General features: G+C 41.3%; 43 non-coding genes across 43 annotated transcripts; all 43 read left to right on the plus strand.

Moving 5' to 3' along the window:
- The first annotated feature begins 205 nt into the window (after nucleotides 1–205).
- On the plus strand, nucleotides 206–277 carry trnah-gug (transfer RNA histidin (anticodon GUG)). Its single transcript has one exon. It is a non-coding gene; the product is annotated as a tRNA-His (tRNA).
- Nucleotides 278–787: 510 nt separating this feature from the next.
- trnat-agu (transfer RNA threonine (anticodon AGU)) lies at nucleotides 788–861 on the plus strand. The gene has a single exon. It is a non-coding gene; the product is annotated as a tRNA-Thr (tRNA).
- A 274-nt stretch (nucleotides 862–1,135) lies between these two features.
- On the plus strand, nucleotides 1,136–1,207 carry trnah-gug (transfer RNA histidin (anticodon GUG)). Its single transcript has one exon. It is a non-coding gene; the product is annotated as a tRNA-His (tRNA).
- A 510-nt stretch (nucleotides 1,208–1,717) lies between these two features.
- Nucleotides 1,718–1,791, plus strand: trnat-agu (transfer RNA threonine (anticodon AGU)). Its single transcript has one exon. It is a non-coding gene; the product is annotated as a tRNA-Thr (tRNA).
- A 274-nt stretch (nucleotides 1,792–2,065) lies between these two features.
- On the plus strand, nucleotides 2,066–2,137 carry trnah-gug (transfer RNA histidin (anticodon GUG)). Its single transcript has one exon. It is a non-coding gene; the product is annotated as a tRNA-His (tRNA).
- A 510-nt stretch (nucleotides 2,138–2,647) lies between these two features.
- Nucleotides 2,648–2,721, plus strand: trnat-agu (transfer RNA threonine (anticodon AGU)). Its single transcript has one exon. It is a non-coding gene; the product is annotated as a tRNA-Thr (tRNA).
- A 274-nt stretch (nucleotides 2,722–2,995) lies between these two features.
- trnah-gug (transfer RNA histidin (anticodon GUG)) lies at nucleotides 2,996–3,067 on the plus strand. Its single transcript has one exon. It is a non-coding gene; the product is annotated as a tRNA-His (tRNA).
- A 510-nt stretch (nucleotides 3,068–3,577) lies between these two features.
- trnat-agu (transfer RNA threonine (anticodon AGU)) lies at nucleotides 3,578–3,651 on the plus strand. The gene has a single exon. It is a non-coding gene; the product is annotated as a tRNA-Thr (tRNA).
- A 274-nt stretch (nucleotides 3,652–3,925) lies between these two features.
- trnah-gug (transfer RNA histidin (anticodon GUG)) lies at nucleotides 3,926–3,997 on the plus strand. The gene has a single exon. It is a non-coding gene; the product is annotated as a tRNA-His (tRNA).
- Nucleotides 3,998–4,507: 510 nt separating this feature from the next.
- trnat-agu (transfer RNA threonine (anticodon AGU)) lies at nucleotides 4,508–4,581 on the plus strand. Its single transcript has one exon. It is a non-coding gene; the product is annotated as a tRNA-Thr (tRNA).
- A 274-nt stretch (nucleotides 4,582–4,855) lies between these two features.
- On the plus strand, nucleotides 4,856–4,927 carry trnah-gug (transfer RNA histidin (anticodon GUG)). Its single transcript has one exon. It is a non-coding gene; the product is annotated as a tRNA-His (tRNA).
- A 510-nt stretch (nucleotides 4,928–5,437) lies between these two features.
- On the plus strand, nucleotides 5,438–5,511 carry trnat-agu (transfer RNA threonine (anticodon AGU)). The gene has a single exon. It is a non-coding gene; the product is annotated as a tRNA-Thr (tRNA).
- A 274-nt stretch (nucleotides 5,512–5,785) lies between these two features.
- Nucleotides 5,786–5,857, plus strand: trnah-gug (transfer RNA histidin (anticodon GUG)). Its single transcript has one exon. It is a non-coding gene; the product is annotated as a tRNA-His (tRNA).
- Nucleotides 5,858–6,367: 510 nt separating this feature from the next.
- On the plus strand, nucleotides 6,368–6,441 carry trnat-agu (transfer RNA threonine (anticodon AGU)). The gene has a single exon. It is a non-coding gene; the product is annotated as a tRNA-Thr (tRNA).
- A 274-nt stretch (nucleotides 6,442–6,715) lies between these two features.
- On the plus strand, nucleotides 6,716–6,787 carry trnah-gug (transfer RNA histidin (anticodon GUG)). The gene has a single exon. It is a non-coding gene; the product is annotated as a tRNA-His (tRNA).
- Nucleotides 6,788–7,297: 510 nt separating this feature from the next.
- Nucleotides 7,298–7,371, plus strand: trnat-agu (transfer RNA threonine (anticodon AGU)). Its single transcript has one exon. It is a non-coding gene; the product is annotated as a tRNA-Thr (tRNA).
- A 274-nt stretch (nucleotides 7,372–7,645) lies between these two features.
- Nucleotides 7,646–7,718, plus strand: trnan-guu (transfer RNA asparagine (anticodon GUU)). The gene has a single exon. It is a non-coding gene; the product is annotated as a tRNA-Asn (tRNA).
- Nucleotides 7,719–9,158: 1,440 nt separating this feature from the next.
- Nucleotides 9,159–9,232, plus strand: trnat-agu (transfer RNA threonine (anticodon AGU)). Its single transcript has one exon. It is a non-coding gene; the product is annotated as a tRNA-Thr (tRNA).
- A 5,409-nt stretch (nucleotides 9,233–14,641) lies between these two features.
- On the plus strand, nucleotides 14,642–14,715 carry trnat-agu (transfer RNA threonine (anticodon AGU)). Its single transcript has one exon. It is a non-coding gene; the product is annotated as a tRNA-Thr (tRNA).
- Nucleotides 14,716–14,989: 274 nt separating this feature from the next.
- trnah-gug (transfer RNA histidin (anticodon GUG)) lies at nucleotides 14,990–15,061 on the plus strand. Its single transcript has one exon. It is a non-coding gene; the product is annotated as a tRNA-His (tRNA).
- A 510-nt stretch (nucleotides 15,062–15,571) lies between these two features.
- Nucleotides 15,572–15,645, plus strand: trnat-agu (transfer RNA threonine (anticodon AGU)). The gene has a single exon. It is a non-coding gene; the product is annotated as a tRNA-Thr (tRNA).
- Nucleotides 15,646–15,919: 274 nt separating this feature from the next.
- trnah-gug (transfer RNA histidin (anticodon GUG)) lies at nucleotides 15,920–15,991 on the plus strand. Its single transcript has one exon. It is a non-coding gene; the product is annotated as a tRNA-His (tRNA).
- Nucleotides 15,992–16,501: 510 nt separating this feature from the next.
- trnat-agu (transfer RNA threonine (anticodon AGU)) lies at nucleotides 16,502–16,575 on the plus strand. The gene has a single exon. It is a non-coding gene; the product is annotated as a tRNA-Thr (tRNA).
- Nucleotides 16,576–16,849: 274 nt separating this feature from the next.
- trnah-gug (transfer RNA histidin (anticodon GUG)) lies at nucleotides 16,850–16,921 on the plus strand. Its single transcript has one exon. It is a non-coding gene; the product is annotated as a tRNA-His (tRNA).
- A 510-nt stretch (nucleotides 16,922–17,431) lies between these two features.
- On the plus strand, nucleotides 17,432–17,505 carry trnat-agu (transfer RNA threonine (anticodon AGU)). Its single transcript has one exon. It is a non-coding gene; the product is annotated as a tRNA-Thr (tRNA).
- Nucleotides 17,506–17,779: 274 nt separating this feature from the next.
- trnah-gug (transfer RNA histidin (anticodon GUG)) lies at nucleotides 17,780–17,851 on the plus strand. The gene has a single exon. It is a non-coding gene; the product is annotated as a tRNA-His (tRNA).
- Nucleotides 17,852–18,361: 510 nt separating this feature from the next.
- Nucleotides 18,362–18,435, plus strand: trnat-agu (transfer RNA threonine (anticodon AGU)). Its single transcript has one exon. It is a non-coding gene; the product is annotated as a tRNA-Thr (tRNA).
- A 274-nt stretch (nucleotides 18,436–18,709) lies between these two features.
- trnah-gug (transfer RNA histidin (anticodon GUG)) lies at nucleotides 18,710–18,781 on the plus strand. Its single transcript has one exon. It is a non-coding gene; the product is annotated as a tRNA-His (tRNA).
- A 510-nt stretch (nucleotides 18,782–19,291) lies between these two features.
- trnat-agu (transfer RNA threonine (anticodon AGU)) lies at nucleotides 19,292–19,365 on the plus strand. The gene has a single exon. It is a non-coding gene; the product is annotated as a tRNA-Thr (tRNA).
- A 274-nt stretch (nucleotides 19,366–19,639) lies between these two features.
- trnah-gug (transfer RNA histidin (anticodon GUG)) lies at nucleotides 19,640–19,711 on the plus strand. Its single transcript has one exon. It is a non-coding gene; the product is annotated as a tRNA-His (tRNA).
- Nucleotides 19,712–20,221: 510 nt separating this feature from the next.
- On the plus strand, nucleotides 20,222–20,295 carry trnat-agu (transfer RNA threonine (anticodon AGU)). The gene has a single exon. It is a non-coding gene; the product is annotated as a tRNA-Thr (tRNA).
- Nucleotides 20,296–20,569: 274 nt separating this feature from the next.
- trnah-gug (transfer RNA histidin (anticodon GUG)) lies at nucleotides 20,570–20,641 on the plus strand. Its single transcript has one exon. It is a non-coding gene; the product is annotated as a tRNA-His (tRNA).
- Nucleotides 20,642–21,151: 510 nt separating this feature from the next.
- trnat-agu (transfer RNA threonine (anticodon AGU)) lies at nucleotides 21,152–21,225 on the plus strand. The gene has a single exon. It is a non-coding gene; the product is annotated as a tRNA-Thr (tRNA).
- A 274-nt stretch (nucleotides 21,226–21,499) lies between these two features.
- Nucleotides 21,500–21,571, plus strand: trnah-gug (transfer RNA histidin (anticodon GUG)). Its single transcript has one exon. It is a non-coding gene; the product is annotated as a tRNA-His (tRNA).
- Nucleotides 21,572–22,081: 510 nt separating this feature from the next.
- trnat-agu (transfer RNA threonine (anticodon AGU)) lies at nucleotides 22,082–22,155 on the plus strand. Its single transcript has one exon. It is a non-coding gene; the product is annotated as a tRNA-Thr (tRNA).
- Nucleotides 22,156–22,429: 274 nt separating this feature from the next.
- trnah-gug (transfer RNA histidin (anticodon GUG)) lies at nucleotides 22,430–22,501 on the plus strand. The gene has a single exon. It is a non-coding gene; the product is annotated as a tRNA-His (tRNA).
- Nucleotides 22,502–23,011: 510 nt separating this feature from the next.
- trnat-agu (transfer RNA threonine (anticodon AGU)) lies at nucleotides 23,012–23,085 on the plus strand. Its single transcript has one exon. It is a non-coding gene; the product is annotated as a tRNA-Thr (tRNA).
- A 274-nt stretch (nucleotides 23,086–23,359) lies between these two features.
- trnah-gug (transfer RNA histidin (anticodon GUG)) lies at nucleotides 23,360–23,431 on the plus strand. Its single transcript has one exon. It is a non-coding gene; the product is annotated as a tRNA-His (tRNA).
- A 510-nt stretch (nucleotides 23,432–23,941) lies between these two features.
- On the plus strand, nucleotides 23,942–24,015 carry trnat-agu (transfer RNA threonine (anticodon AGU)). The gene has a single exon. It is a non-coding gene; the product is annotated as a tRNA-Thr (tRNA).
- Nucleotides 24,016–24,289: 274 nt separating this feature from the next.
- trnah-gug (transfer RNA histidin (anticodon GUG)) lies at nucleotides 24,290–24,361 on the plus strand. The gene has a single exon. It is a non-coding gene; the product is annotated as a tRNA-His (tRNA).
- Nucleotides 24,362–24,871: 510 nt separating this feature from the next.
- trnat-agu (transfer RNA threonine (anticodon AGU)) lies at nucleotides 24,872–24,945 on the plus strand. The gene has a single exon. It is a non-coding gene; the product is annotated as a tRNA-Thr (tRNA).
- Nucleotides 24,946–25,219: 274 nt separating this feature from the next.
- trnah-gug (transfer RNA histidin (anticodon GUG)) lies at nucleotides 25,220–25,291 on the plus strand. Its single transcript has one exon. It is a non-coding gene; the product is annotated as a tRNA-His (tRNA).
- Nucleotides 25,292–25,801: 510 nt separating this feature from the next.
- On the plus strand, nucleotides 25,802–25,875 carry trnat-agu (transfer RNA threonine (anticodon AGU)). The gene has a single exon. It is a non-coding gene; the product is annotated as a tRNA-Thr (tRNA).
- Nucleotides 25,876–26,028: the final 153 nt, after the last annotated feature.

Raw genomic sequence — 26,028 nt, forward strand, 5'->3', positions numbered from 1 at the left:
TCGGTTTAGAGAATTAGAGATGATGTGAGGAGGATGCAATTGAGATATTCCAATGTCACGGAAAAAGGGCACTTTTTGAATGTGTAAAGCTCGACTGTTTCTTCACTTTATTCATTATCGAGAACAATATGAAAAGTGTTTAGCCAGCTTGTGCACATCACTTTCCCAGCCTATGTAGGCTTTACAAATCCACCTCTTGTAGCCAGCCGTGATCGTATAGTGGTTAGTACTCTGCGTTGTGGCCGCAGCAACCCCGGTTCGAATCCGGGTCACGGCACTGCAATGAAATTTCAGAAGGGTTCTTTTTTGAACAGGTTAAGATTTACTCTGAAAGCTTAGAAACTCAGCAACTCTGCCTTTTGACAAAGTTCCCCAGCATATCGCAGGTTAATTACTTACACAAACTGATTCATCTGCTGTTTCAGAGGTTTTTACCATTTTTAAGCTCGAGGGCCAAATGAGAAATGCAGTGTCCTCGAACGACCAACATTATGAAGAAATAGTGTATGATTCTGAATGTTTACTCATATCTCACGACCCATCTATGACATGTTAATAACTGCTTTGGGTCCCAAATCATAGTTTAAGAATCCATGTCAGAGGTTCTTGAGTTTATTCATCTCGAGACCCAAATGAAAAATGTACTGTCCTCGATTGACCAATATTAGTAAAAGACATCTCTTTTGTGATGTGATTTTGCTAGACAGAGATGTGGGTTAAATTAATGAGACTGGTTTGATTGAAATAGGTGTGGGTGTTCACATCTGCAAAATATATGTCTCTAATGGGTGCTGTGGCTTAGTTGGTTAAAGTGCCTGTCTAGTAAACAGGAGATCCTGAGTTCAAATCTCAGCAGTACCATTTCAAGCATTTTAGTGTACACATTGGAGGAGAAGGTCAGAGTGGAGGGCACTCAGGTTTTCTCACCAATCGGTTTAGAGAATTAGAGATGATGTGAGGAGGATGCAATTGAGATATTCCAATGTCACGGAAAAAGGGCACTTTTTGAATGTGTAAAGCTCGACTGTTTCTTCACTTTATTCATTATCGAGAACAATATGAAAAGTGTTTAGCCAGCTTGTGCACATCACTTTCCCAGCCTATGTAGGCTTTACAAATCCACCTCTTGTAGCCAGCCGTGATCGTATAGTGGTTAGTACTCTGCGTTGTGGCCGCAGCAACCCCGGTTCGAATCCGGGTCACGGCACTGCAATGAAATTTCAGAAGGGTTCTTTTTTGAACAGGTTAAGATTTACTCTGAAAGCTTAGAAACTCAGCAACTCTGCCTTTTGACAAAGTTCCCCAGCATATCGCAGGTTAATTACTTACACAAACTGATTCATCTGCTGTTTCAGAGGTTTTTACCATTTTTAAGCTCGAGGGCCAAATGAGAAATGCAGTGTCCTCGAACGACCAACATTATGAAGAAATAGTGTATGATTCTGAATGTTTACTCATATCTCACGACCCATCTATGACATGTTAATAACTGCTTTGGGTCCCAAATCATAGTTTAAGAATCCATGTCAGAGGTTCTTGAGTTTATTCATCTCGAGACCCAAATGAAAAATGTACTGTCCTCGATTGACCAATATTAGTAAAAGACATCTCTTTTGTGATGTGATTTTGCTAGACAGAGATGTGGGTTAAATTAATGAGACTGGTTTGATTGAAATAGGTGTGGGTGTTCACATCTGCAAAATATATGTCTCTAATGGGTGCTGTGGCTTAGTTGGTTAAAGTGCCTGTCTAGTAAACAGGAGATCCTGAGTTCAAATCTCAGCAGTACCATTTCAAGCATTTTAGTGTACACATTGGAGGAGAAGGTCAGAGTGGAGGGCACTCAGGTTTTCTCACCAATCGGTTTAGAGAATTAGAGATGATGTGAGGAGGATGCAATTGAGATATTCCAATGTCACGGAAAAAGGTCACTTTTTGAATGTGTAAAGCTCGACTGTTTCTTCACTTTATTCATTATCGAGAACAATATGAAAAGTGTTTAGCCAGCTTGTGCACATCACTTTCCCAGCCTATGTAGGCTTTACAAATCCACCTCTTGTAGCCAGCCGTGATCGTATAGTGGTTAGTACTCTGCGTTGTGGCCGCAGCAACCCCGGTTCGAATCCGGGTCACGGCAATGCAATGAAATTTCAGAAGGGTTCTTTTTTGAACAGGTTAAGATTTACTCTGAAAGCTTAGAAACTCAGCAACTCTGCCTTTTGACAAAGTTCCCCAGCATATCGCAGGTTAATTACTTACACAAACTGATTCATCTGCTGTTTCAGAGGTTTTTACCATTTTTAAGCTCGAGGGCCAAATGAGAAATGCAGTGTCCTCGAACGACCAACATTATGAAGAAATAGTGTATGATTCTGAATGTTTACTCATATCTCACGACCCATCTATGACATGTTAATAACTGCTTTGGGTCCCAAATCATAGTTTAAGAATCCATGTCAGAGGTTCTTGAGTTTATTCATCTCGAGACCCAAATGAAAAATGTACTGTCCTCGATTGACCAATATTAGTAAAAGACATCTCTTTTGTGATGTGATTTTGCTAGACAGAGATGTGGGTTAAATTAATGAGACTGGTTTGATTGAAATAGGTGTGGGTGTTCACATCTGCAAAATATATGTCTCTAATGGGTGCTGTGGCTTAGTTGGTTAAAGTGCCTGTCTAGTAAACAGGAGATCCTGAGTTCAAATCTCAGCAGTACCATTTCAAGCATTTTAGTGTACACATTGGAGGAGAAGGTCAGAGTGGAGGGCACTCAGGTTTTCTCACCAATCGGTTTAGAGAATTAGAGATGATGTGAGGAGGATGCAATTGAGATATTCCAATGTCACGGAAAAAGGTCACTTTTTGAATGTGTAAAGCTCGACTGTTTCTTCACTTTATTCATTATCGAGAACAATATGAAAAGTGTTTAGCCAGCTTGTGCACATCACTTTCCCAGCCTATGTAGGCTTTACAAATCCACCTCTTGTAGCCAGCCGTGATCGTATAGTGGTTAGTACTCTGCGTTGTGGCCGCAGCAACCCCGGTTCGAATCCGGGTCACGGCACTGCAATGAAATTTCAGAAGGGTTATTTTTTGAACAGGTTAAGATTTACTCTGAAAGCTTAGAAACTCAGCAACTCTGCCTTTTGACAAAGTTCCCCAGCATATCGCAGGTTAATTACTTACACAAACTGATTCATCTGCTGTTTCAGAGGTTTTTACCATTTTTAAGCTCGAGAGCCAAATGAGAAATGCAGTGTCCTCGAACGACCAACATTATGAAGAAATAGTGTATGATTCTGAATGTTTACTCATATCTCACGACCCATCTATGACATGTTAATAACTGCTTTGGGTCCCAAATCATAGTTTAAGAATCCATGTCAGAGGTTCTTGAGTTTATTCATCTCGAGACCCAAATGAAAAATGTACTGTCCTCGATTGACCAATATTAGTAAAAGACATCTCTTTTGTGATGTGATTTTGCTAGACAGAGATGTGGGTTAAATTAATGAGACTGGTTTGATTGAAATAGGTGTGGGTGTTCACATCTGCAAAATATATGTCTCTCATGGGTGCTGTGGCTTAGTTGGTTAAAGTGCCTGTCTAGTAAACAGGAGATCCTGAGTTCAAATCTCAGCAGTACCATTTCAAGCATTTTAGTGTACACATTGGAGGAGAAGGTCAGAGTGGAGGGCACTCAGGTTTTCTCACCAATCGGTTTAGAGAATTAGAGATGATGTGAGGAGGATGCAATTGAGATATTCCAATGTCACGGAAAAAGGGCACTTTTTGAATGTGTAAAGCTCGACTGTTTCTTCACTTTATTCATTATCGAGAACAATATGAAAAGTGTTTAGCCAGCTTGTGCACATCACTTTCCCAGCCTATGTAGGCTTTACAAATCCACCTCTTGTAGCCAGCCGTGATCGTATAGTGGTTAGTACTCTGCGTTGTGGCCGCAGCAACCCCGGTTCGAATCCGGGTCACGGCACTGCAATGAAATTTCAGAAGGGTTCTTTTTTGAACAGGTTAAGATTTACTCTGAAAGCTTAGAAACTCAGCAACTCTGCCTTTTGACAAAGTTCCCCAGCATATCGCAGGTTAATTACTTACACGAACTGATTCATCTGCTGTTTCAGAGGTTTTTACCATTTTTAAGCTCGAGGGCCAAATGAGAAATGCAGTGTCCTCGAACGACCAACATTATGAAGAAATAGTGTATGATTCTGAATGTTTACTCATATCTCACGACCCATCTATGACATGTTAATAACTGCTTTGGGTCCCAAATCATAGTTTAAGAATCCATGTCAGAGGTTCTTGAGTTTATTCATCTCGAGACCCAAATGAAAAATGTACTGTCCTCGATTGACCAATATTAGTAAAAGACATCTCTTTTGTGATGTGATTTTGCTAGACAGAGATGTGGGTTAAATTAATGAGACTGGTTTGATTGAAATAGGTGTGGGTGTTCACATCTGCAAAATATATGTCTCTCATGGGTGCTGTGGCTTAGTTGGTTAAAGTGCCTGTCTAGTAAACAGGAGATCCTGAGTTCAAATCTCAGCAGTACCATTTCAAGCATTTTAGTGTACACATTGGAGGAGAAGGTCAGAGTGGAGGGCACTCAGGTTTTCTCACCAATCGGTTTAGAGAATTAGAGATGATGTGAGGAGGATGCAATTGAGATATTCCAATGTCACGGAAAAAGGGCACTTTTTGAATGTGTAAAGCTCGACTGTTTCTTCACTTTATTCATTATCGAGAACAATATGAAAAGTGTTTAGCCAGCTTGTGCACATCACTTTCCCAGCCTATGTAGGCTTTACAAATCCACCTCTTGTAGCCAGCCGTGATCGTATAGTGGTTAGTACTCTGCGTTGTGGCCGCAGCAACCCCGGTTCGAATCCGGGTCACGGCACTGCAATGAAATTTCAGAAGGGTTCTTTTTTGAACAGGTTAAGATTTACTCTGAAAGCTTAGAAACTCAGCAACTCTGCCTTTTGACAAAGTTCCCCAGCATATCGCAGGTTAATTACTTACACGAACTGATTCATCTGCTGTTTCAGAGGTTTTTACCATTTTTAAGCTCGAGAGCCAAATGAGAAATGCAGTGTCCTCGAACGACCAACATTATGAAGAAATAGTGTATGATTCTGAATGTTTACTCATATCTCACGACCCATCTATGACATGTTAATAACTGCTTTGGGTCCCAAATCATAGTTTAAGAATCCATGTCAGAGGTTCTTGAGTTTATTCATCTCGAGACCCAAATGAAAAATGTACTGTCCTCGATTGACCAATATTAGTAAAAGACATCTCTTTTGTGATGTGATTTTGCTAGACAGAGATGTGGGTTAAATTAATGAGACTGGTTTGATTGAAATAGGTGTGGGTGTTCACATCTGCAAAATATATGTCTCTCATGGGTGCTGTGGCTTAGTTGGTTAAAGTGCCTGTCTAGTAAACAGGAGATCCTGAGTTCAAATCTCAGCAGTACCATTTCAAGCATTTTAGTGTACACATTGGAGGAGAAGGTCAGAGTGGAGGGCACTCAGGTTTTCTCACCAATCGGTTTAGAGAATTAGAGATGATGTGAGGAGGATGCAATTGAGATATTCCAATGTCACGGAAAAAGGTCACTTTTTGAATGTGTAAAGCTCGACTGTTTCTTCACTTTATTCATTATCGAGAACAATATGAAAAGTGTTTAGCCAGCTTGTGCACATCACTTTCCCAGCCTATGTAGGCTTTACAAATCCACCTCTTGTAGCCAGCCGTGATCGTATAGTGGTTAGTACTCTGCGTTGTGGCCGCAGCAACCCCGGTTCGAATCCGGGTCACGGCACTGCAATGAAATTTCAGAAGGGTTCTTTTTTGAACAGGTTAAGATTTACTCTGAAAGCTTAGAAACTCAGCAACTCTGCCTTTTGACAAAGTTCCCCAGCATATCGCAGGTTAATTACTTACACAAACTGATTCATCTGCTGTTTCAGAGGTTTTTACCATTTTTAAGCTCGAGGGCCAAATGAGAAATGCAGTGTCCTCGAACGACCAACATTATGAAGAAATAGTGTATGATTCTGAATGTTTACTCATATCTCACGACCCATCTATGACATGTTAATAACTGCTTTGGGTCCCAAATCATAGTTTAAGAATCCATGTCAGAGGTTCTTGAGTTTATTCATCTCGAGACCCAAATGAAAAATGTACTGTCCTCGATTGACCAATATTAGTAAAAGACATCTCTTTTGTGATGTGATTTTGCTAGACAGAGATGTGGGTTAAATTAATGAGACTGGTTTGATTGAAATAGGTGTGGGTGTTCACATCTGCAAAATATATGTCTCTCATGGGTGCTGTGGCTTAGTTGGTTAAAGTGCCTGTCTAGTAAACAGGAGATCCTGAGTTCAAATCTCAGCAGTACCATTTCAAGCATTTTAGTGTACACATTGGAGGAGAAGGTCAGAGTGGAGGGCACTCAGGTTTTCTCACCAATCGGTTTAGAGAATTAGAGATGATGTGAGGAGGATGCAATTGAGATATTCCAATGTCACGGAAAAAGGGCACTTTTTGAATGTGTAAAGCTCGACTGTTTCTTCACTTTATTCATTATCGAGAACAATATGAAAAGTGTTTAGCCAGCTTGTGCACATCACTTTCCCAGCCTATGTAGGCTTTACAAATCCACCTCTTGTAGCCAGCCGTGATCGTATAGTGGTTAGTACTCTGCGTTGTGGCCGCAGCAACCCCGGTTCGAATCCGGGTCACGGCACTGCAATGAAATTTCAGAAGGGTTCTTTTTTGAACAGGTTAAGATTTACTCTGAAAGCTTAGAAACTCAGCAACTCTGCCTTTTGACAAAGTTCCCCAGCATATCGCAGGTTAATTACTTACACAAACTGATTCATCTGCTGTTTCAGAGGTTTTTACCATTTTTAAGCTCGAGGGCCAAATGAGAAATGCAGTGTCCTCGAACGACCAACATTATGAAGAAATAGTGTATGATTCTGAATGTTTACTCATATCTCACGACCCATCTATGACATGTTAATAACTGCTTTGGGTCCCAAATCATAGTTTAAGAATCCATGTCAGAGGTTCTTGAGTTTATTCATCTCGAGACCCAAATGAAAAATGTACTGTCCTCGATTGACCAATATTAGTAAAAGACATCTCTTTTGTGATGTGATTTTGCTAGACAGAGATGTGGGTTAAATTAATGAGACTGGTTTGATTGAAATAGGTGTGGGTGTTCACATCTGCAAAATATATGTCTCTAATGGGTGCTGTGGCTTAGTTGGTTAAAGTGCCTGTCTAGTAAACAGGAGATCCTGAGTTCAAATCTCAGCAGTACCATTTCAAGCATTTTAGTGTACACATTGGAGGAGAAGGTCAGAGTGGAGGGCACTCAGGTTTTCTCACCAATCGGTTTAGAGAATTAGAGATGATGTGAGGAGGATGCAATTGAGATATTCCAATGTCACGGAAAAAGGTCACTTTTTGAATGTGTAAAGCTCGACTGTTTCTTCACTTTATTCATTATCGAGAACAATATGAAAAGTGTTTAGCCAGCTTGTGCACATCACTTTCCCAGCCTATGTAGGCTTTACAAATCCACCTCTTGTAGCCAGCCGTGATCGTATAGTGGTTAGTACTCTGCGTTGTTGGCCGCAGCAACCCTGGTTCGAATCCGGGTCACGGCACTGCAATGAAATTTCAGAAGGGTTCTTTTTTGAACAGGTTAAGATTTACTCTGAAAGCTTAGAAACTCAGCAACTCTGCCTTTTGACAAAGTTCCCCAGCATATCGCAGGTTAATTACTTACACAAACTGATTAATCTGCTGTTTCAGAGGTTTTTACCATTTTTAAGCTCGAGGGCCAAATGAGAAATGCAGTGTCCTCGAACGACCAACATTATGAAGAAATAGTGTATGATTCTGAATGTTTACTCATATCTCACGACCCATCTATGACATGTTAATAACTGCTTTGGGTCCCAAATCATAGTTTAAGAATCCATGTCAGAGGTTCTTGAGTTTATTCATCTCGAGACCCAAATGAAAAATGTACTGTCTTCGATTGACCAATATTAGTAAAAGACATCTCTTTTGTGATGTGATTTTGCTAGACAGAGATGTGGGTTAAATTAATGAGACTGGTTTGATTGAAATAGGTGTGGGTGTTCACATCTGCAAAATATATGTCTCTAATGGGTGCTGTGGCTTAGTTGGTTAAAGTACCTGTCGAGTAAACAGGAGATCCTGAGTTCAAATCTCAGCAGTACCATTTCAAGCATTTTAGTGTACACATTGGAGGAGAAGGTCAGAGTGGAGGGCACTCAGGTTTTCTCACCAATCGGTTTAGAGAATTAGAGATGATTTTAGGAGGATGCAATTGAGATATTCCAATGTCACGGAAAAAGGTCAATTTTTGAATGTGTAAAGCTCGACTGTTTCTTCACTTTATTCATTAACGAGAACAATATGAACAATGTTTAGCCAGCTTGTGCACATCACTTTCCCAGCCTATGTAGGCTTTACAAATCCACCTCTTGTAGCCAGCCGTGATCGTATAGTGGTTAGTACTCTGGGTTGTGGCTGCAGCAACCCCGGTTTGTATCCGGGTGATGGCATTGCAATGAAATTTCAGAAGGGTTCTTTTTTCAACAGGTTAAGACTTACTCTGAAAGCTTAGAAACTCAGCAACTCTGCCTTTTGACAAAGTTCCCCAGCATATCGCAGGTTAATTACTTACACGAACTGATTCATCTGCTGTTTCAGAGGTTTTTACCATTTTTAAGCTCTTGGGCCAAATGAGAAATGCAGTGTCCTCGAACGACCAACATTATGAAGAAATAGTGTATGATTCTGAATGTTTACTCATATCTCACGACCCATCTATGACATGTTAATAACTGCTTTGGGTCCCAAATCATAGTTTAAGAATCCATGTCAGAGGTTCTTGAGTTTATTCATCTCGAGACCCAAATGAAAAATGTACTGTCCTCGATTGACCAATATTAGTAAAAGACATCTCTTTTGTGATGTGATTTTGCTAGACAGAGATGTGGGTTAAATTAATGAGACTGGTTTGATTGAAATAGGTGTGGGTGTTCACATCTGCAAAATATATGTCTCTCATGGGTGCTGTGGCTTAGTTGGTTAAAGTGCCTGTCTAGTAAACAGGAGATCCTGAGTTCAAATCTCAGCAGTACCATTTCAAGCATTTTAGTATACACATTGGAGGAGAAGGTTAGTGTGGAGGGCACTCATGTTTTCTCACCAATCGGTTTAGAGAATTAGAGATGATGTGAGTAGGATGCAATTGAGATATTCCAATGTCACGGAAAAAGGGCACTTTTTGAATGTGTAAAGCTCGACTGTTTCTTCACTTTATTCATTATCGAGAACAATATGAAAAGTGTTTAGCCAGCTTGTGCACATCACTTTCCCAGCCTATGTAGGCTTTACAACTCCACCTCTTGTAGCCAGCTGTGATCGTATAGTGGTTAGTACTCTGCGTTGTGGCCGCATCAACCCTGGTTCGAATCCGGGTCACGGCACTGTAATGAAATTTCAGAAGGGTTCTTTTTTGAACAGGTTAAGATTTACTCTGAAAGCTTAGAAACTCAGCAACTCTGCCTTTTGACAAAGTTCCCCAGCATATCGCAGGTTAATTACTTACACGAACTGATTCATCTGCTGTTTCAGAGGTTTTTACAATTTTTAAGCTAGAGGGCCAAATGAGAAATGCAGTGTCCTCGAACGACCAACATTATGAAGAAATAGTGTATGATTCTGAATGTTTACTCATATCTCACGACCCATCTATGACATGTTAATAACTGCTTTGGGTCCCAAATCATAGTTTAAGAATCCATGTCAGAGGTTCTTGAGTTTATTCATCTCGAGACCCAAATGAAAAATGTACTGTCCTCGATTGACCAATATTAGTAAAAGACATCTCTTTTGTGATGTGATTTTGCTAGACAGAGATGTGGGTTAAATTAATGAGACTGGTTTCATTGAAATAGGTGTGGGTGTTCACATCTGCAAAATATATGTCTCTAATGGGTGCTGTGGCTTAGTTGGTTAAAGTGCCTGTCTAGTAATTTTTTATTTTTTTATTTCACCTTTATTTAACCAGGTAGGCTAGTTGAGAACAAGTTCTCATTTGCAACTGCGACCTGGCCAAGATAAAGCATAGCAGTGTGAGCATACAACAAAGAGTTACACATGGAGTAAACAATTAACAAGTCAATAACACAGTAGAAAACGAAGGGGGGGTCTATATACAATGTGTGCAAAAGGCATGAGGAGGTAGGCAAATAATTACAATTTTGCAGATTAACACTGGAGTGATAAAAGATCAGATGGTCATGTACAGGTAGAGATATTGGTGTGCAGAAGAGCAGAAAAGTAAATAAATAGAAACAGTACGGGGATGAGGTAGGTGAAAAGGGTGGGCTATTTACCAATAGACTATGTACAGCTGCAGCGATCGGTTAGCTGCTCAGATAGCTGATGTTTGAAGTTGGTGAGGGAGATAAAAGTCTCCAACTTCAGCGATTTTTGCAATTCGTTCCAGTCACAGGCAGCAGAGTACTGGAACGAAAGGCGGCCAAATGAGGTGTTGGCTTTAGGGATGATCAGTGAGATACACCTGCTGGAGCGCGTGCTCCGGATGGGTGTTGCCATCGTGACCAGTGAGCTGAGATAAGGCGGAGCTTTACCTAGCATAGACTTGTAGATGGCCTGGAGCCAGTGGGTCTGGCGACGAATATGTAGCGAGGGCCAGCCGACTATAGCATACAAGTCGCAGTGGTGGGTAGTATAAGGTGCTTTAGTGACAAAACGGATGGCACTGTGATAGACTGCATCCAGTTTGCTGAGTAGAGTGTTGGAAGCCATTTTGTAGATGACATCGCCGAAGTCGAGGATCGGTAGGATAGTCAGTTTTACTAGGGTAAGCTTGGCGGCTTGAGTGAAGGAGGCTTTGTTGCGGAATAGAAAGCCGACTCTTGATTTGATTTTCGATTGGAGATGTTTGATATGAGTCTGGAAGGAGAGTTTGCAGTCTAGCCAGACACCTAGGTACTTATAGACGTCCACATATTCTAGGTCGGAACCATCCAGGGTGGTGATGCTAGTCGGGCATGCAGGTGCAGGCAGCGACCGGTTGAAAAGCATGCATTTGGTTTTACTAGCGTTTAAGAGCAGTTGGAGGCCACGGAAGGAGTGTTGTATGGCATTGAAGCTTGTTTGGAGGTTAGATAGCACAGTGTCCAAAGACGGGCCGAAAGTATATAGAATGGTGTCGTCTGCGTAGAGGTGGATCAGGGAATCGCCCGCAGCAAGAGCAACATCATTGATATACACAGAGAAAAGAGTCGGCCCGAGAATTGAACCCTGTGGCACCCCCATAGAGACTGCCAGAGGACCGGACAGCATGCCCTCCGATTTGACACACTGAACTCTGTCCGCAAAGTAATTGGTGAACCAGGCAAGGCAGTCATCCGAAAAACCGAGGCTACTGAGTCTGCCGATAAGAATATGGTGATTGACAGAGTCGAAAGCCTTGGCGAGGTCGATGAAGACGGCTGCACAGTACTGTCTTTTATCGATGGCGGTTATGATGTCGTTTAGTACCTTGAGTGTGGCTGAGGTGCACCCATGACCGGCTCGGAAACCAGATTGCACAGCGGAGAAGGTACGGTGGGATTCGAGATGGTCAGTGACCTGTTTGTTGACTTGGCTTTCGAAGACCTTAGATAGGCAGGGCAGGATGGATATAGGTCTGTAACAGTTTGGGTCCAGGGTGTCTCCCCCTTTGAAGAGGGGGATGACTGCGGCAGCTTTCCAATCCTTGGGGATCTCAGACGAGATGAAAGAGAGGTTGAACAGGCTGGTAATAGGGGTTGCGACAATGGTGGCAGATAGTTTCAGAAATAGAGGGTCCAGATTGTCAAGCCCAGCTGATTTGTACGGGTCCAGGTTTTGCAGCTCTTTCAGAACATCTGCTATCTGGATTTGGGTAAAGGAGAACCTGGAGAGGCTTGGGCGAGGAGCTGCGGGGGGGGCGGAGCTGTTGGCCGAGGTTGAAGTAGCCAGGCGGAAGGCATGGCCAGCCGTTGAGAAATGCTTATTGAAGTTTTCGATAATCATGGATTTATCAGTGGTGACCGTGTTACCTAGCCTCAGTGCAGTGGGCAGCTGGGAGGAGGTGCTCTTGTTCTCCATGGACTTCACAGTGTCCCAGAACTTTTTGGAGTTGGAGCTACAGGATGCAAACTTCTGCCTGAAGAAGCTGGCCTTAGCTTTCCTGACTGACTGCGTGTATTGGTTCCGGACTTCCCTGAACAGTTGCATATCACGGGGACTATTCGATGCTATTGCAGTCCGCCACAGGATGTTTTTGTGCTGGTCGAGGGCAGTCAGGTCTGGGGTGAACCAAGGGCTGTATCTGTTCTTAGTTCTGCATTTTTTGAACGGAGCATGCTTATCTAAAATGGTGAGGAAGTTACTTTTAAAGAATGACCAGGCATCCTCAACTGACGGGATGAGGTCAATGTCCTTCCAGGATACCCGGGCCAGGTCGATTAGAAAGGCCTGCTCACAGAAGTGTTTTAGGGAGCGTTTGACAGTGATGAGGGGTGGTCGTTTGACTGCGGCTCCGTAGCGGATACAGGCAATGAGGCAGTGATCGCTGAGATCCTGGTTGAAGACAGCGGAGGTGTATTTGGAGGGCCAGTTGGTCAGGATGACGTCTATGAGGGTGCCCTTGTTTACAGAGTTAGGGTTGTACCAGGAGATCCTGAGTTCAAATCTCAGCAGTACCATTTCAAGCATTTTAGTGTACACATTGGAGGAGAAGGTCAGAGTGGAGGGCACTCAGGTTTTCTCACCAATCGGTTTAGAGAATTAGAGATGATGTGAGGAGTATGCAATTGAGATATTCCAATGTCACGGAAAAAGGTCACTTTTTGAATGTGTAAAGCTCGACTGTTTCTTCACTTTATTCATTAACGAGAACAATATGAACAGTGTTTAGCCAGCTTGTGCACATCACTTTCCCAGCCTATGCAGGCTTTACAATTCCACCTCTTGTAGCCAGCCTTGATCGTATAGTTGTTAGTACTCTGCGTTGTGGCCGCAGCAACCCTGGTTCAAATCCGTGTCACGGCACTGCAATGAAATTTCAGAAGGGTTCTTTTTTGAACAGGTTAAGATTTACTCTGAAAGCTTAGAAACTCAGCAACTCTGCCTTTTGACAAAGTTCCCCAGCATATCGCAGGTTAATTACTTACACAAACTGATTAATCTCCTGTTTCAGAGGTTTTTACAATTTTTAAGCTCGAGGGTCAAATGAGAAATGCAGTGTCCTCGAACGACCAACATTATGAAGAAATAGTGTATGATTCTGAATGTTTACTCATATCTCACGACCCATCTATGACATGTTAATAACTGCTTTGGGTCCCAAATCATAGTTTAAGAATCCATGTCAGAGGTTCTTGAGTTTATTCATCTCGAGACCCAAATGAAAAATGTACTGTCTTCGATTGACCAATATTAGTAAAAGACATCTCTTTTGTGATGTGATTTTGCTAGACAGAGATGTGGGTTAAATTAATGAGACTGGTTTGATTGAAATAGGTGTGGGTGTTCACATCTGCAAAATATATGTCTCTAATGGGTGCTGTGGCTTAGTTGGTTAAAGTACCTGTCGAGTAAACAGGAGATCCTGAGTTCAAATCTCAGCAGTACCATTTCAAGCATTTTAGTGTACACATTGGAGGAGAAGGTCAGAGTGGAGGGCACTCAGGTTTTCTCACCAATCGGTTTAGAGAATTAGAGATGATTTGAGGAGGATGCAATTGAGATATTCCAATGTCACGGAAAAAGGTCAATTTTTGAATGTGTAAAGCTCGACTGTTTCTTCACTTTATTCATTAACGAGAACAATATGAACAAGTGTTTAGCCAGCTTGTGCACATCACTTTCCCAGCCTATGTAGGCTTTACAAATCCACCTCTTGTAGCCAGCCGTGATCGTATAGTGGTTAGTACTCTGGGTTGTGGCTGCAGCAACCCCGGTTTGTATCCGGGTCATGGCATTGCAATGAAATTTCAGAAGGGTTCTTTTTTGAACAGGTTAAGACTTACTCTGAAAGCTTAGAAACTCAGCAACTCTGCCTTTTGACAAAGTTCCCCAGCATATCGCAGGTTAATTACTTACACGAACTGATTCATCTGCTGTTTCAGAGGTTTTTACCATTTTTAAGCTCTTGGGCCAAATGAGAAATGCAGTGTCCTCGAACGACCAACATTATGAAGAAATAGTGTATGATTCTGAATGTTTACTCATATCTCACGACCCATCTATGACATGTTAATAACTGCTTTGGGTCCCAAATCATAGTTTAAGAATCCATGTCAGAGGTTCTTGAGTTTATTCATCTCGAGACCCAAATGAAAAATGTACTGTCCTCGATTGACCAATATTAGTAAAAGACATCTCTTTTGTGATGTGATTTTGCTAGACAGAGATGTGGGTTAAATTAATGAGACTGGTTTGATTGAAATAGGTGTGGGTGTTCACATCTGCAAAATATATGTCTCTCATGGGTGCTGTGGCTTAGTTGGTTAAAGTGCCTGTCTAGTAAACAGGAGATCCTGAGTTCAAATCTCAGCAGTACCATTTCAAGCATTTTAGTGTACACATTGGAGGAGAAGGTCAGAGTGGAGGGCACTCATGTTTTCTCACCAATCGGTTTAGAGAATTAGAGATGATGTGAGGAGGATGCAATTGAGATATTCCAATGTCACGGAAAAAGGGCACTTTTTGAATGTGTAAAGCTCGACTGTTTCTTCACTTTATTCATTATCGAGAACAATATGAAAAGTGTTTAGCCAGCTTGTGCACATCACTTTCCCAGCCTATGTAGGCTTTACAAATCCACCTCTTGTAGCCAGCCGTGATCGTATAGTGGTTAGTACTCTGCGTTGTGGCCGCAGCAACCCTGGTTCGAATCCGGGTCACGGCACTGCAATGAAATTTCAGAAGGGTTCTTTTTTGAACAGGTTAAGATTTACTCTGAAAGCTTAGAAACTCAGCAACTCTGCCTTTTGACAAAGTTCCCCAGCATATCGCAGGTTAATTACTTACACGAACTGATTCATCTGCTGTTTCAGAGGTTTTTACCATTTTTAAGCTCGAGGGCCAAATGAGAAATGCAGTGTCCTCGAACGACCAACATTATGAAGAAATAGTGTATGATTCTGAATGTTTACTCATATCTCACGACCCATCTATGACATGTTAATAACTGCTTTGGGTCCCAAATCATAGTTTAAGAATCCATGTCAGAGGTTCTTGAGTTTATTCATCTCGAGACCCAAATGAAAAATGTACTGTCCTCGATTGACCAATATTAGTAAAAGACATCTCTTTTGTGATGTGATTTTGCTAGACAGAGATGTGGGTTAAATTAATGAGACTGGTTTGATTGAAATAGGTGTGGGTGTTCACATCTGCAAAATATATGTCTCTCATGGGTGCTGTGGCTTAGTTGGTTAAAGTGCCTGTCTAGTAAACAGGAGATCCTGAGTTCAAATCTCAGCAGTACCATTTCAAGCATTTTAGTGTACACATTGGAGGAGAAGGTCAGAGTGGAGGGCACTCAGGTTTTCTCACCAATCGGTTTAGAGAATTAGAGATGATGTGAGGAGGATGCAATTGAGATATTCCAATGTCACGGAAAAAGGGCACTTTTTGAATGTGTAAAGCTCGACTGTTTCTTCACTTTATTCATTATCGAGAACAATATGAAAAGTGTTTAGCCAGCTTGTGCACATCACTTTCCCAGCCTATGTAGGCTTTACAAATCCACCTCTTGTAGCCAGCCGTGATCGTATAGTGGTTAGTACTCTGCGTTGTGGCCGCAGCAACCCCGGTTCGAATCCGGGTCACGGCACTGCAATGAAATTTCAGAAGGGTTCTTTTTTGAACAGGTTAAGATTTACTCTGAAAGCTTAGAAACTCAGCAACTCTGCCTTTTGACAAAGTTCCCCAGCATATCGCAGGTTAATTACTTACACGAACTGATTCATCTGCTGTTTCAGAGGTTTTTACCATTTTTAAGCTCGAGGGCCAAATGAGAAATGCAGTGTCCTCGAACGACCAACATTATGAAGAAATAGTGTATGATTCTGAATGTTTACTCATATCTCACGACCCATCTATGACATGTTAATAACTGCTTTGGGTCCCAAATCATAGTTTAAGAATCCATGTCAGAGGTTCTTGAGTTTATTCATCTCGAGACCCAAATGAAAAATGTACTGTCCTCGATTGACCAATATTAGTAAAAGACATCTCTTTTGTGATGTGATTTTGCTAGACAGAGATGTGGGTTAAATTAATGAGACTGGTTTGATTGAAATAGGTGTGGGTGTTCACATCTGCAAAATATATGTCTCTCATGGGTGCTGTGGCTTAGTTGGTTAAAGTGCCTGTCTAGTAAACAGGAGATCCTGAGTTCAAATCTCAGCAGTACCATTTCAAGCATTTTAGTGTACACATTGGAGGAGAAGGTCAGAGTGGAGGGCACTCAGGTTTTCTCACCAATCGGTTTAGAGAATTAGAGATGATGTGAGGAGGATGCAATTGAGATATTCCAATGTCACGGAAAAAGGGCACTTTTTGAATGTGTAAAGCTCGACTGTTTCTTCACTTTATTCATTATCGAGAACAATATGAAAAGTGTTTAGCCAGCTTGTGCACATCACTTTCCCAGCCTATGTAGGCTTTACAAATCCACCTCTTGTAGCCAGCCGTGATCGTATAGTGGTTAGTACTCTGCGTTGTGGCCGCAGCAACCCCGGTTCGAATCCGGGTCACGGCACTGCAATGAAATTTCAGAAGGGTTCTTTTTTGAACAGGTTAAGATTTACTCTGAAAGCTTAGAAACTCAGCAACTCTGCCTTTTGACAAAGTTCCCCAGCATATCGCAGGTTAATTACTTACACGAACTGATTCATCTGCTGTTTCAGAGGTTTTTACCATTTTTAAGCTCGAGGGCCAAATGAGAAATGCAGTGTCCTCGAACGACCAACATTATGAAGAAATAGTGTATGATTCTGAATGTTTACTCATATCTCACGACCCATCTATGACATGTTAATAACTGCTTTGGGTCCCAAATCATAGTTTAAGAATCCATGTCAGAGGTTCTTGAGTTTATTCATCTCGAGACCCAAATGAAAAATGTACTGTCCTCGATTGACCAATATTAGTAAAAGACATCTCTTTTGTGATGTGATTTTGCTAGACAGAGATGTGGGTTAAATTAATGAGACTGGTTTGATTGAAATAGGTGTGGGTGTTCACATCTGCAAAATATATGTCTCTAATGGGTGCTGTGGCTTAGTTGGTTAAAGTGCCTGTCTAGTAAACAGGAGATCCTGAGTTCAAATCTCAGCAGTACCATTTCAAGCATTTTAGTGTACACATTGGAGGAGAAGGTCAGAGTGGAGGGCACTCAGGTTTTCTCACCAATCGGTTTAGAGAATTAGAGATGATGTGAGGAGGATGCAATTGAGATATTCCAATGTCACGGAAAAAGGGCACTTTTTGAATGTGTAAAGCTCGACTGTTTCTTCACTTTATTCATTATCGAGAACAATATGAAAAGTGTTTAGCCAGCTTGTGCACATCACTTTCCCAGCCTATGTAGGCTTTACAAATCCACCTCTTGTAGCCAGCCGTGATCGTATAGTGGTTAGTACTCTGCGTTGTGGCCGCAGCAACCCCGGTTCGAATCCGGGTCACGGCACTGCAATGAAATTTCAGAAGGGTTCTTTTTTGAACAGGTTAAGATTTACTCTGAAAGCTTAGAAACTCAGCAACTCTGCCTTTTGACAAAGTTCCCCAGCATATCGCAGGTTAATTACTTACACGAACTGATTCATCTGCTGTTTCAGAGGTTTTTACCATTTTTAAGCTCGAGGGCCAAATGAGAAATGCAGTGTCCTCGAACGACCAACATTATGAAGAAATAGTGTATGATTCTGAATGTTTACTCATATCTCACGACCCATCTATGACATGTTAATAACTGCTTTGGGTCCCAAATCATAGTTTAAGAATCCATGTCAGAGGTTCTTGAGTTTATTCATCTCGAGACCCAAATGAAAAATGTACTGTCCTCGATTGACCAATATTAGTAAAAGACATCTCTTTTGTGATGTGATTTTGCTAGACAGAGATGTGGGTTAAATTAATGAGACTGGTTTGATTGAAATAGGTGTGGGTGTTCACATCTGCAAAATATATGTCTCTCATGGGTGCTGTGGCTTAGTTGGTTAAAGTGCCTGTCTAGTAAACAGGAGATCCTGAGTTCAAATCTCAGCAGTACCATTTCAAGCATTTTAGTGTACACATTGGAGGAGAAGGTCAGAGTGGAGGGCACTCAGGTTTTCTCACCAATCGGTTTAGAGAATTAGAGATGATGTGAGGAGGATGCAATTGAGATATTCCAATGTCACGGAAAAAGGTCACTTTTTGAATGTGTAAAGCTCGACTGTTTCTTCACTTTATTCATTATCGAGAACAATATGAAAAGTGTTTAGCCAGCTTGTGCACATCACTTTCCCAGCCTATGTAGGCTTTACAAATCCACCTCTTGTAGCCAGCCGTGATCGTATAGTGGTTAGTACTCTGCGTTGTGGCCGCAGCAACCCCGGTTCGAATCCGGGTCACGGCACTGCAATGAAATTTCAGAAGGGTTCTTTTTTGAACAGGTTAAGATTTACTCTGAAAGCTTAGAAACTCAGCAACTCTGCCTTTTGACAAAGTTCCCCAGCATATCGCAGGTTAATTACTTACACGAACTGATTCATCTGCTGTTTCAGAGGTTTTTACCATTTTTAAGCTCGAGGGCCAAATGAGAAATGCAGTGTCCTCGAACGACCAACATTATGAAGAAATAGTGTATGATTCTGAATGTTTACTCATATCTCACGACCCATCTATGACATGTTAATAACTGCTTTGGGTCCCAAATCATAGTTTAAGAATCCATGTCAGAGGTTCTTGAGTTTATTCATCTCGAGACCCAAATGAAAAATGTACTGTCCTCGATTGACCAATATTAGTAAAAGACATCTCTTTTGTGATGTGATTTTGCTAGACAGAGATGTGGGTTAAATTAATGAGACTGGTTTGATTGAAATAGGTGTGGGTGTTCACATCTGCAAAATATATGTCTCTCATGGGTGCTGTGGCTTAGTTGGTTAAAGTGCCTGTCTAGTAAACAGGAGATCCTGAGTTCAAATCTCAGCAGTACCATTTCAAGCATTTTAGTGTACACATTGGAGGAGAAGGTCAGAGTGGAGGGCACTCAGGTTTTCTCACCAATCGGTTTAGAGAATTAGAGATGATGTGAGGAGGATGCAATTGAGATATTCCAATGTCACGGAAAAAGGGCACTTTTTGAATGTGTAAAGCTCGACTGTTTCTTCACTTTATTCATTATCGAGAACAATATGAAAAGTGTTTAGCCAGCTTGTGCACATCACTTTCCCAGCCTATGTAGGCTTTACAAATCCACCTCTTGTAGCCAGCCGTGATCGTATAGTGGTTAGTACTCTGCGTTGTGGCCGCAGCAACCCCGGTTCGAATCCGGGTCACGGCAATGCAATGAAATTTCAGAAGGGTTCTTTTTTGAACAGGTTAAGATTTACTCTGAAAGCTTAGAAACTCAGCAACTCTGCCTTTTGACAAAGTTCCCCAGCATATCGCAGGTTAATTACTTACACGAACTGATTCATCTGCTGTTTCAGAGGTTTTTACCATTTTTAAGCTCGAGGGCCAAATGAGAAATGCAGTGTCCTCGAACGACCAACATTATGAAGAAATAGTGTATGATTCTGAATGTTTACTCATATCTCACGACCCATCTATGACATGTTAATAACTGCTTTGGGTCCCAAATCATAGTTTAAGAATCCATGTCAGAGGTTCTTGAGTTTATTCATCTCGAGACCCAAATGAAAAATGTACTGTCCTCGATTGACCAATATTAGTAAAAGACATCTCTTTTGTGATGTGATTTTGCTAGACAGAGATGTGGGTTAAATTAATGAGACTGGTTTGATTGAAATAGGTGTGGGTGTTCACATCTGCAAAATATATGTCTCTAATGGGTGCTGTGGCTTAGTTGGTTAAAGTGCCTGTCTAGTAAACAGGAGATCCTGAGTTCAAATCTCAGCAGTACCATTTCAAGCATTTTAGTGTACACATTGGAGGAGAAGGTCAGAGTGGAGGGCACTCAGGTTTTCTCACCAATCGGTTTAGAGAATTAGAGATGATGTGAGGAGGATGCAATTGAGATATTCCAATGTCACGGAAAAAGGGCACTTTTTGAATGTGTAAAGCTCGACTGTTTCTTCACTTTATTCATTATCGAGAACAATATGAAAAGTGTTTAGCCAGCTTGTGCACATCACTTTCCCAGCCTATGTAGGCTTTACAAATCCACCTCTTGTAGCCAGCCGTGATCGTATAGTGGTTAGTACTCTGCGTTGTGGCCGCAGCAACCCCGGTTCGAATCCGGGTCACGGCACTGCAATGAAATTTCAGAAGGGTTCTTTTTTGAACAGGTTAAGATTTACTCTGAAAGCTTAGAAACTCAGCAACTCTGCCTTTTGACAAAGTTCCCCAGCATATCGCAGGTTAATTACTTACACGAACTGATTCATCTGCTGTTTCAGAGGTTTTTACCATTTTTAAGCTCGAGGGCCAAATGAGAAATGCAGTGTCCTCGAACGACCAACATTATGAAGAAATAGTGTATGATTCTGAATGTTTACTCATATCTCACGACCCATCTATGACATGTTAATAACTGCTTTGGGTCCCAAATCATAGTTTAAGAATCCATGTCAGAGGTTCTTGAGTTTATTCATCTCGAGACCCAAATGAAAAATGTACTGTCCTCGATTGACCAATATTAGTAAAAGACATCTCTTTTGTGATGTGATTTTGCTAGACAGAGATGTGGGTTAAATTAATGAGACTGGTTTGATTGAAATAGGTGTGGGTGTTCACATCTGCAAAATATATGTCTCTCATGGGTGCTGTGGCTTAGTTGGTTAAAGTGCCTGTCTAGTAAACAGGAGATCCTGAGTTCAAATCTCAGCAGTACCATTTCAAGCATTTTAGTGTACACATTGGAGGAGAAGGTCAGAGTGGAGGGCACTCAGGTTTTCTCACCAATCGGTTTAGAGAATTAGAGATGATGTGAGGAGGATGCAATTGAGATATTCCAATGTCACGGAAAAAGGGCACTTTTTGAATGTGTAAAGCTCGACTGTTTCTTCACTTTATTCATTATCGAGAACAATATGAAAAGTGTTTAGCCAGCTTGTGCACATCACTTTCCCAGCCTATGTAGGCTTTACAAATCCACCTCTTGTAGCCAGCCGTGATCGTATAGTGGTTAGTACTCTGCGTTGTGGCCGCAGCAACCCCGGTTCGAATCCGGGTCACGGCACTGCAATGAAATTTCAGAAGGGTTCTTTTTTGAACAGGTTAAGATTTACTCTGAAAGCTTAGAAACTCAGCAACTCTGCCTTTTGACAAAGTTCCCCAGCATATCGCAGGTTAATTACTTACACGAACTGATTCATCTGCTGTTTCAGAGGTTTTTACCATTTTTAAGCTCGAGGGCCAAATGAGAAATGCAGTGTCCTCGAACGACCAACATTATGAAGAAATAGTGTATGATTCTGAATGTTTACTCATATCTCACGACCCATCTATGACATGTTAATAACTGCTTTGGGTCCCAAATCATAGTTTAAGAATCCATGTCAGAGGTTCTTGAGTTTATTCATCTCGAGACCCAAATGAAAAATGTACTGTCCTCGATTGACCAATATTAGTAAAAGACATCTCTTTTGTGATGTGATTTTGCTAGACAGAGATGTGGGTTAAATTAATGAGACTGGTTTGATTGAAATAGGTGTGGGTGTTCACATCTGCAAAATATATGTCTCTAATGGGTGCTGTGGCTTAGTTGGTTAAAGTGCCTGTCTAGTAAACAGGAGATCCTGAGTTCAAATCTCAGCAGTACCATTTCAAGCATTTTAGTGTACACATTGGAGGAGAAGGTCAGAGTGGAGGGCACTCAGGTTTTCTCACCAATCGGTTTAGAGAATTAGAGATGATGTGAGGAGGATGCAATTGAGATATTCCAATGTCACGGAAAAAGGGCACTTTTTGAATGTGTAAAGCTCGACTGTTTCTTCACTTTATTCATTATCGAGAACAATATGAAAAGTGTTTAGCCAGCTTGTGCACATCACTTTCCCAGCCTATGTAGGCTTTACAAATCCACCTCTTGTAGCCAGCCGTGATCGTATAGTGGTTAGTACTCTGCGTTGTGGCCGCAGCAACCCCGGTTCGAATCCGGGTCACGGCACTGCAATGAAATTTCAGAAGGGTTCTTTTTTGAACAGGTTAAGATTTACTCTGAAAGCTTAGAAACTCAGCAACTCTGCCTTTTGACAAAGTTCCCCAGCATATCGCAGGTTAATTACTTACACAAACTGATTCATCTGCTGTTTCAGAGGTTTTTACCATTTTTAAGCTCGAGGGCCAAATGAGAAATGCAGTGTCCTCGAACGACCAACATTATGAAGAAATAGTGTATGATTCTGAATGTTTACTCATATCTCACGACCCATCTATGACATGTTAATAACTGCTTTGGGTCCCAAATCATAGTTTAAGAATCCATGTCAGAGGTTCTTGAGTTTATTCATCTCGAGACCCAAATGAAAAATGTACTGTCCTCGATTGACCAATATTAGTAAAAGACATCTCTTTTGTGATGTGATTTTGCTAGACAGAGATGTGGGTTAAATTAATGAGACTGGTTTGATTGAAATAGGTGTGGGTGTTCACATCTGCAAAATATATGTCTCTCATGGGTGCTGTGGCTTAGTTGGTTAAAGTGCCTGTCTAGTAAACAGGAGATCCTGAGTTCAAATCTCAGCAGTACCATTTCAAGCATTTTAGTGTACACATTGGAGGAGAAGGTCAGAGTGGAGGGCACTCAGGTTTTCTCACCAATCGGTTTAGAGAATTAGAGATGATGTGAGGAGGATGCAATTGAGATATTCCAATGTCACGGAAAAAGGTCACTTTTTGAATGTGTAAAGCTCGACTGTTTCTTCACTTTATTCATTATCGAGAACAATATGAAAAGTGTTTAGCCAGCTTGTGCACATCACTTTCCCAGCCTATGTAGGCTTTACAAATCCACCTCTTGTAGCCAGCCGTGATCGTATAGTGGTTAGTACTCTGCGTTGTGGCCGCAGCAACCCCGGTTCGAATCCGGGTCACGGCACTGCAATGAAATTTCAGAAGGGTTCTTTTTTGAACAGGTTAAGATTTACTCTGAAAGCTTAGAAACTCAGCAACTCTGCCTTTTGACAAAGTTCCCCAGCATATCGCAGGTTAATTACTTACACGAACTGATTCATCTGCTGTTTCAGAGGTTTTTACCATTTTTAAGCTCGAGGGCCAAATGAGAAATGCAGTGTCCTCGAACGACCAACATTATGAAGAAATAGTGTATGATTCTGAATGTTTACTCATATCTCACGACCCATCTATGACATGTTAATAACTGCTTTGGGTCCCAAATCATAGTTTAAGAATCCATGTCAGAGGTTCTTGAGTTTATTCATCTCGAGACCCAAATGAAAAATGTACTGTCCTCGATTGACCAATATTAGTAAAAGACATCTCTTTTGTGATGTGATTTTGCTAGACAGAGATGTGGGTTAAATTAATGAGACTGGTTTGATTGAAATAGGTGTGGGTGTTCACATCTGCAAAATATATGTCTCTAATGGGTGCTGTGGCTTAGTTGGTTAAAGTGCCTGTCTAGTAAACAGGAGATCCTGAGTTCAAATCTCAGCAGTACCATTTCAAGCATTTTAGTGTACACATTGGAGGAGAAGGTCAGAGTGGAGGGCACTCAGGTTTTCTCACCAATCGGTTTAGAGAATTAGAGATGATGTGAGGAGGATGCAATTGAGATATTCCAATGTCACGGAAAAAGGTCACTTTTTGAATGTGTAAAGCTCGACTGTTTCTTCACTTTATTCATTATCGAGAACAATATGAAAAGTGTTTAGCCAGCTTGTGCACATCACTTTCCCAGCCTATGTAGGCTTTACAAATCCACCTCTTGTAGCCAGCCGTGATCGTATAGTGGTTAGTACTCTGCGTTGTGGCCGCAGCAACCCCGGTTCGAATCCGGGTCACGGCACTGCAATGAAATTTCAGAAGGGTTCTTTTTTGAACAGGTTAAGATTTACTCTGAAAGCTTAGAAACTCAGCAACTCTGCCTTTTGACAAAGTTCCCCAGCATATCGCAGGTTAATTACTTACACAAACTGATTCATCTGCTGTTTCAGAGGTTTTTACCATTTTTAAGCTCGAGGGCCAAATGAGAAATGCAGTGTCCTCGAACGACCAACATTATGAAGAAATAGTGTATGATTCTGAATGTTTACTCATATCTCACGACCCATCTATGACATGTTAATAACTGCTTTGGGTCCCAAATCATAGTTTAAGAATCCATGTCAGAGGTTCTTGAGTTTATTCATCTCGAGACCCAAATGAAAAATGTACTGTCCTCGATTGACCAATATTAGTAAAAGACATCTCTTTTGTGATGTGATTTTGCTAGACAGAGATGTGGGTTAAATTAATGAGACTGGTTTGATTGAAATAGGTGTGGGTGTTCACATCTGCAAAATATATGTCTCTAATGGGTGCTGTGGCTTAGTTGGTTAAAGTGCCTGTCTAGTAAACAGGAGATCCTGAGTTCAAATCTCAGCAGTACCATTTCAAGCATTTTAGTGTACACATTGGAGGAGAAGGTCAGAGTGGAGGGCACTCAGGTTTTCTCACCAATCGGTTTAGAGAATTAGAGATGATGTGAGGAGGATGCAATTGAGATATTCCAATGTCACGGAAAAAGGGCACTTTTTGAATGTGTAAAGCTCGACTGTTTCTTCACTTTATTCATTATCGAGAACAATATGAAAAGTGTTTAGCCAGCTTGTGCACATCACTTTCCCAGCCTATGTAGGCTTTACAAATCCACCTCTTGTAGCCAGCCGTGATCGTATAGTGGTTAGTACTCTGCGTTGTGGCCGCAGCAACCCCGGTTCGAATCCGGGTCACGGCACTGCAATGAAATTTCAGAAGGGTTCTTTTTTGAACAGGTTAAGATTTACTCTGAAAGCTTAGAAACTCAGCAACTCTGCCTTTTGACAAAGTTCCCCAGCATATCGCAGGTTAATTACTTACACAAACTGATTCATCTGCTGTTTCAGAGGTTTTTACCATTTTTAAGCTCGAGGGCCAAATGAGAAATGCAGTGTCCTCGAACGACCAACATTATGAAGAAATAGTGTATGATTCTGAATGTTTACTCATATCTCACGACCCATCTATGACATGTTAATAACTGCTTTGGGTCCCAAATCATAGTTTAAGAATCCATGTCAGAGGTTCTTGAGTTTATTCATCTCGAGACCCAAATGAAAAATGTACTGTCCTCGATTGACCAATATTAGTAAAAGACATCTCTTTTGTGATGTGATTTTGCTAGACAGAGATGTGGGTTAAATTAATGAGACTGGTTTGATTGAAATAGGTGTGGGTGTTCACATCTGCAAAATATATGTCTCTAATGGGTGCTGTGGCTTAGTTGGTTAAAGTGCCTGTCTAGTAAACAGGAGATCCTGAGTTCAAATCTCAGCAGTACCATTTCAAGCATTTTAGTGTACACATTGGAGGAGAAGGTCAGAGTGGAGGGCACTCAGGTTTTCTCACCAATCGGTTTAGAGAATTAGAGATGATGTGAGGAGGATGCAATTGAGATATTCCAATGTCACGGAAAAAGGGCACTTTTTGAATGTG

This window comes from Oncorhynchus kisutch, linkage group LG24, assembly GCF_002021735.2.
Source record: "Oncorhynchus kisutch isolate 150728-3 linkage group LG24, Okis_V2, whole genome shotgun sequence".
NCBI lineage: Eukaryota > Metazoa > Chordata > Actinopteri > Salmoniformes > Salmonidae > Oncorhynchus > Oncorhynchus kisutch.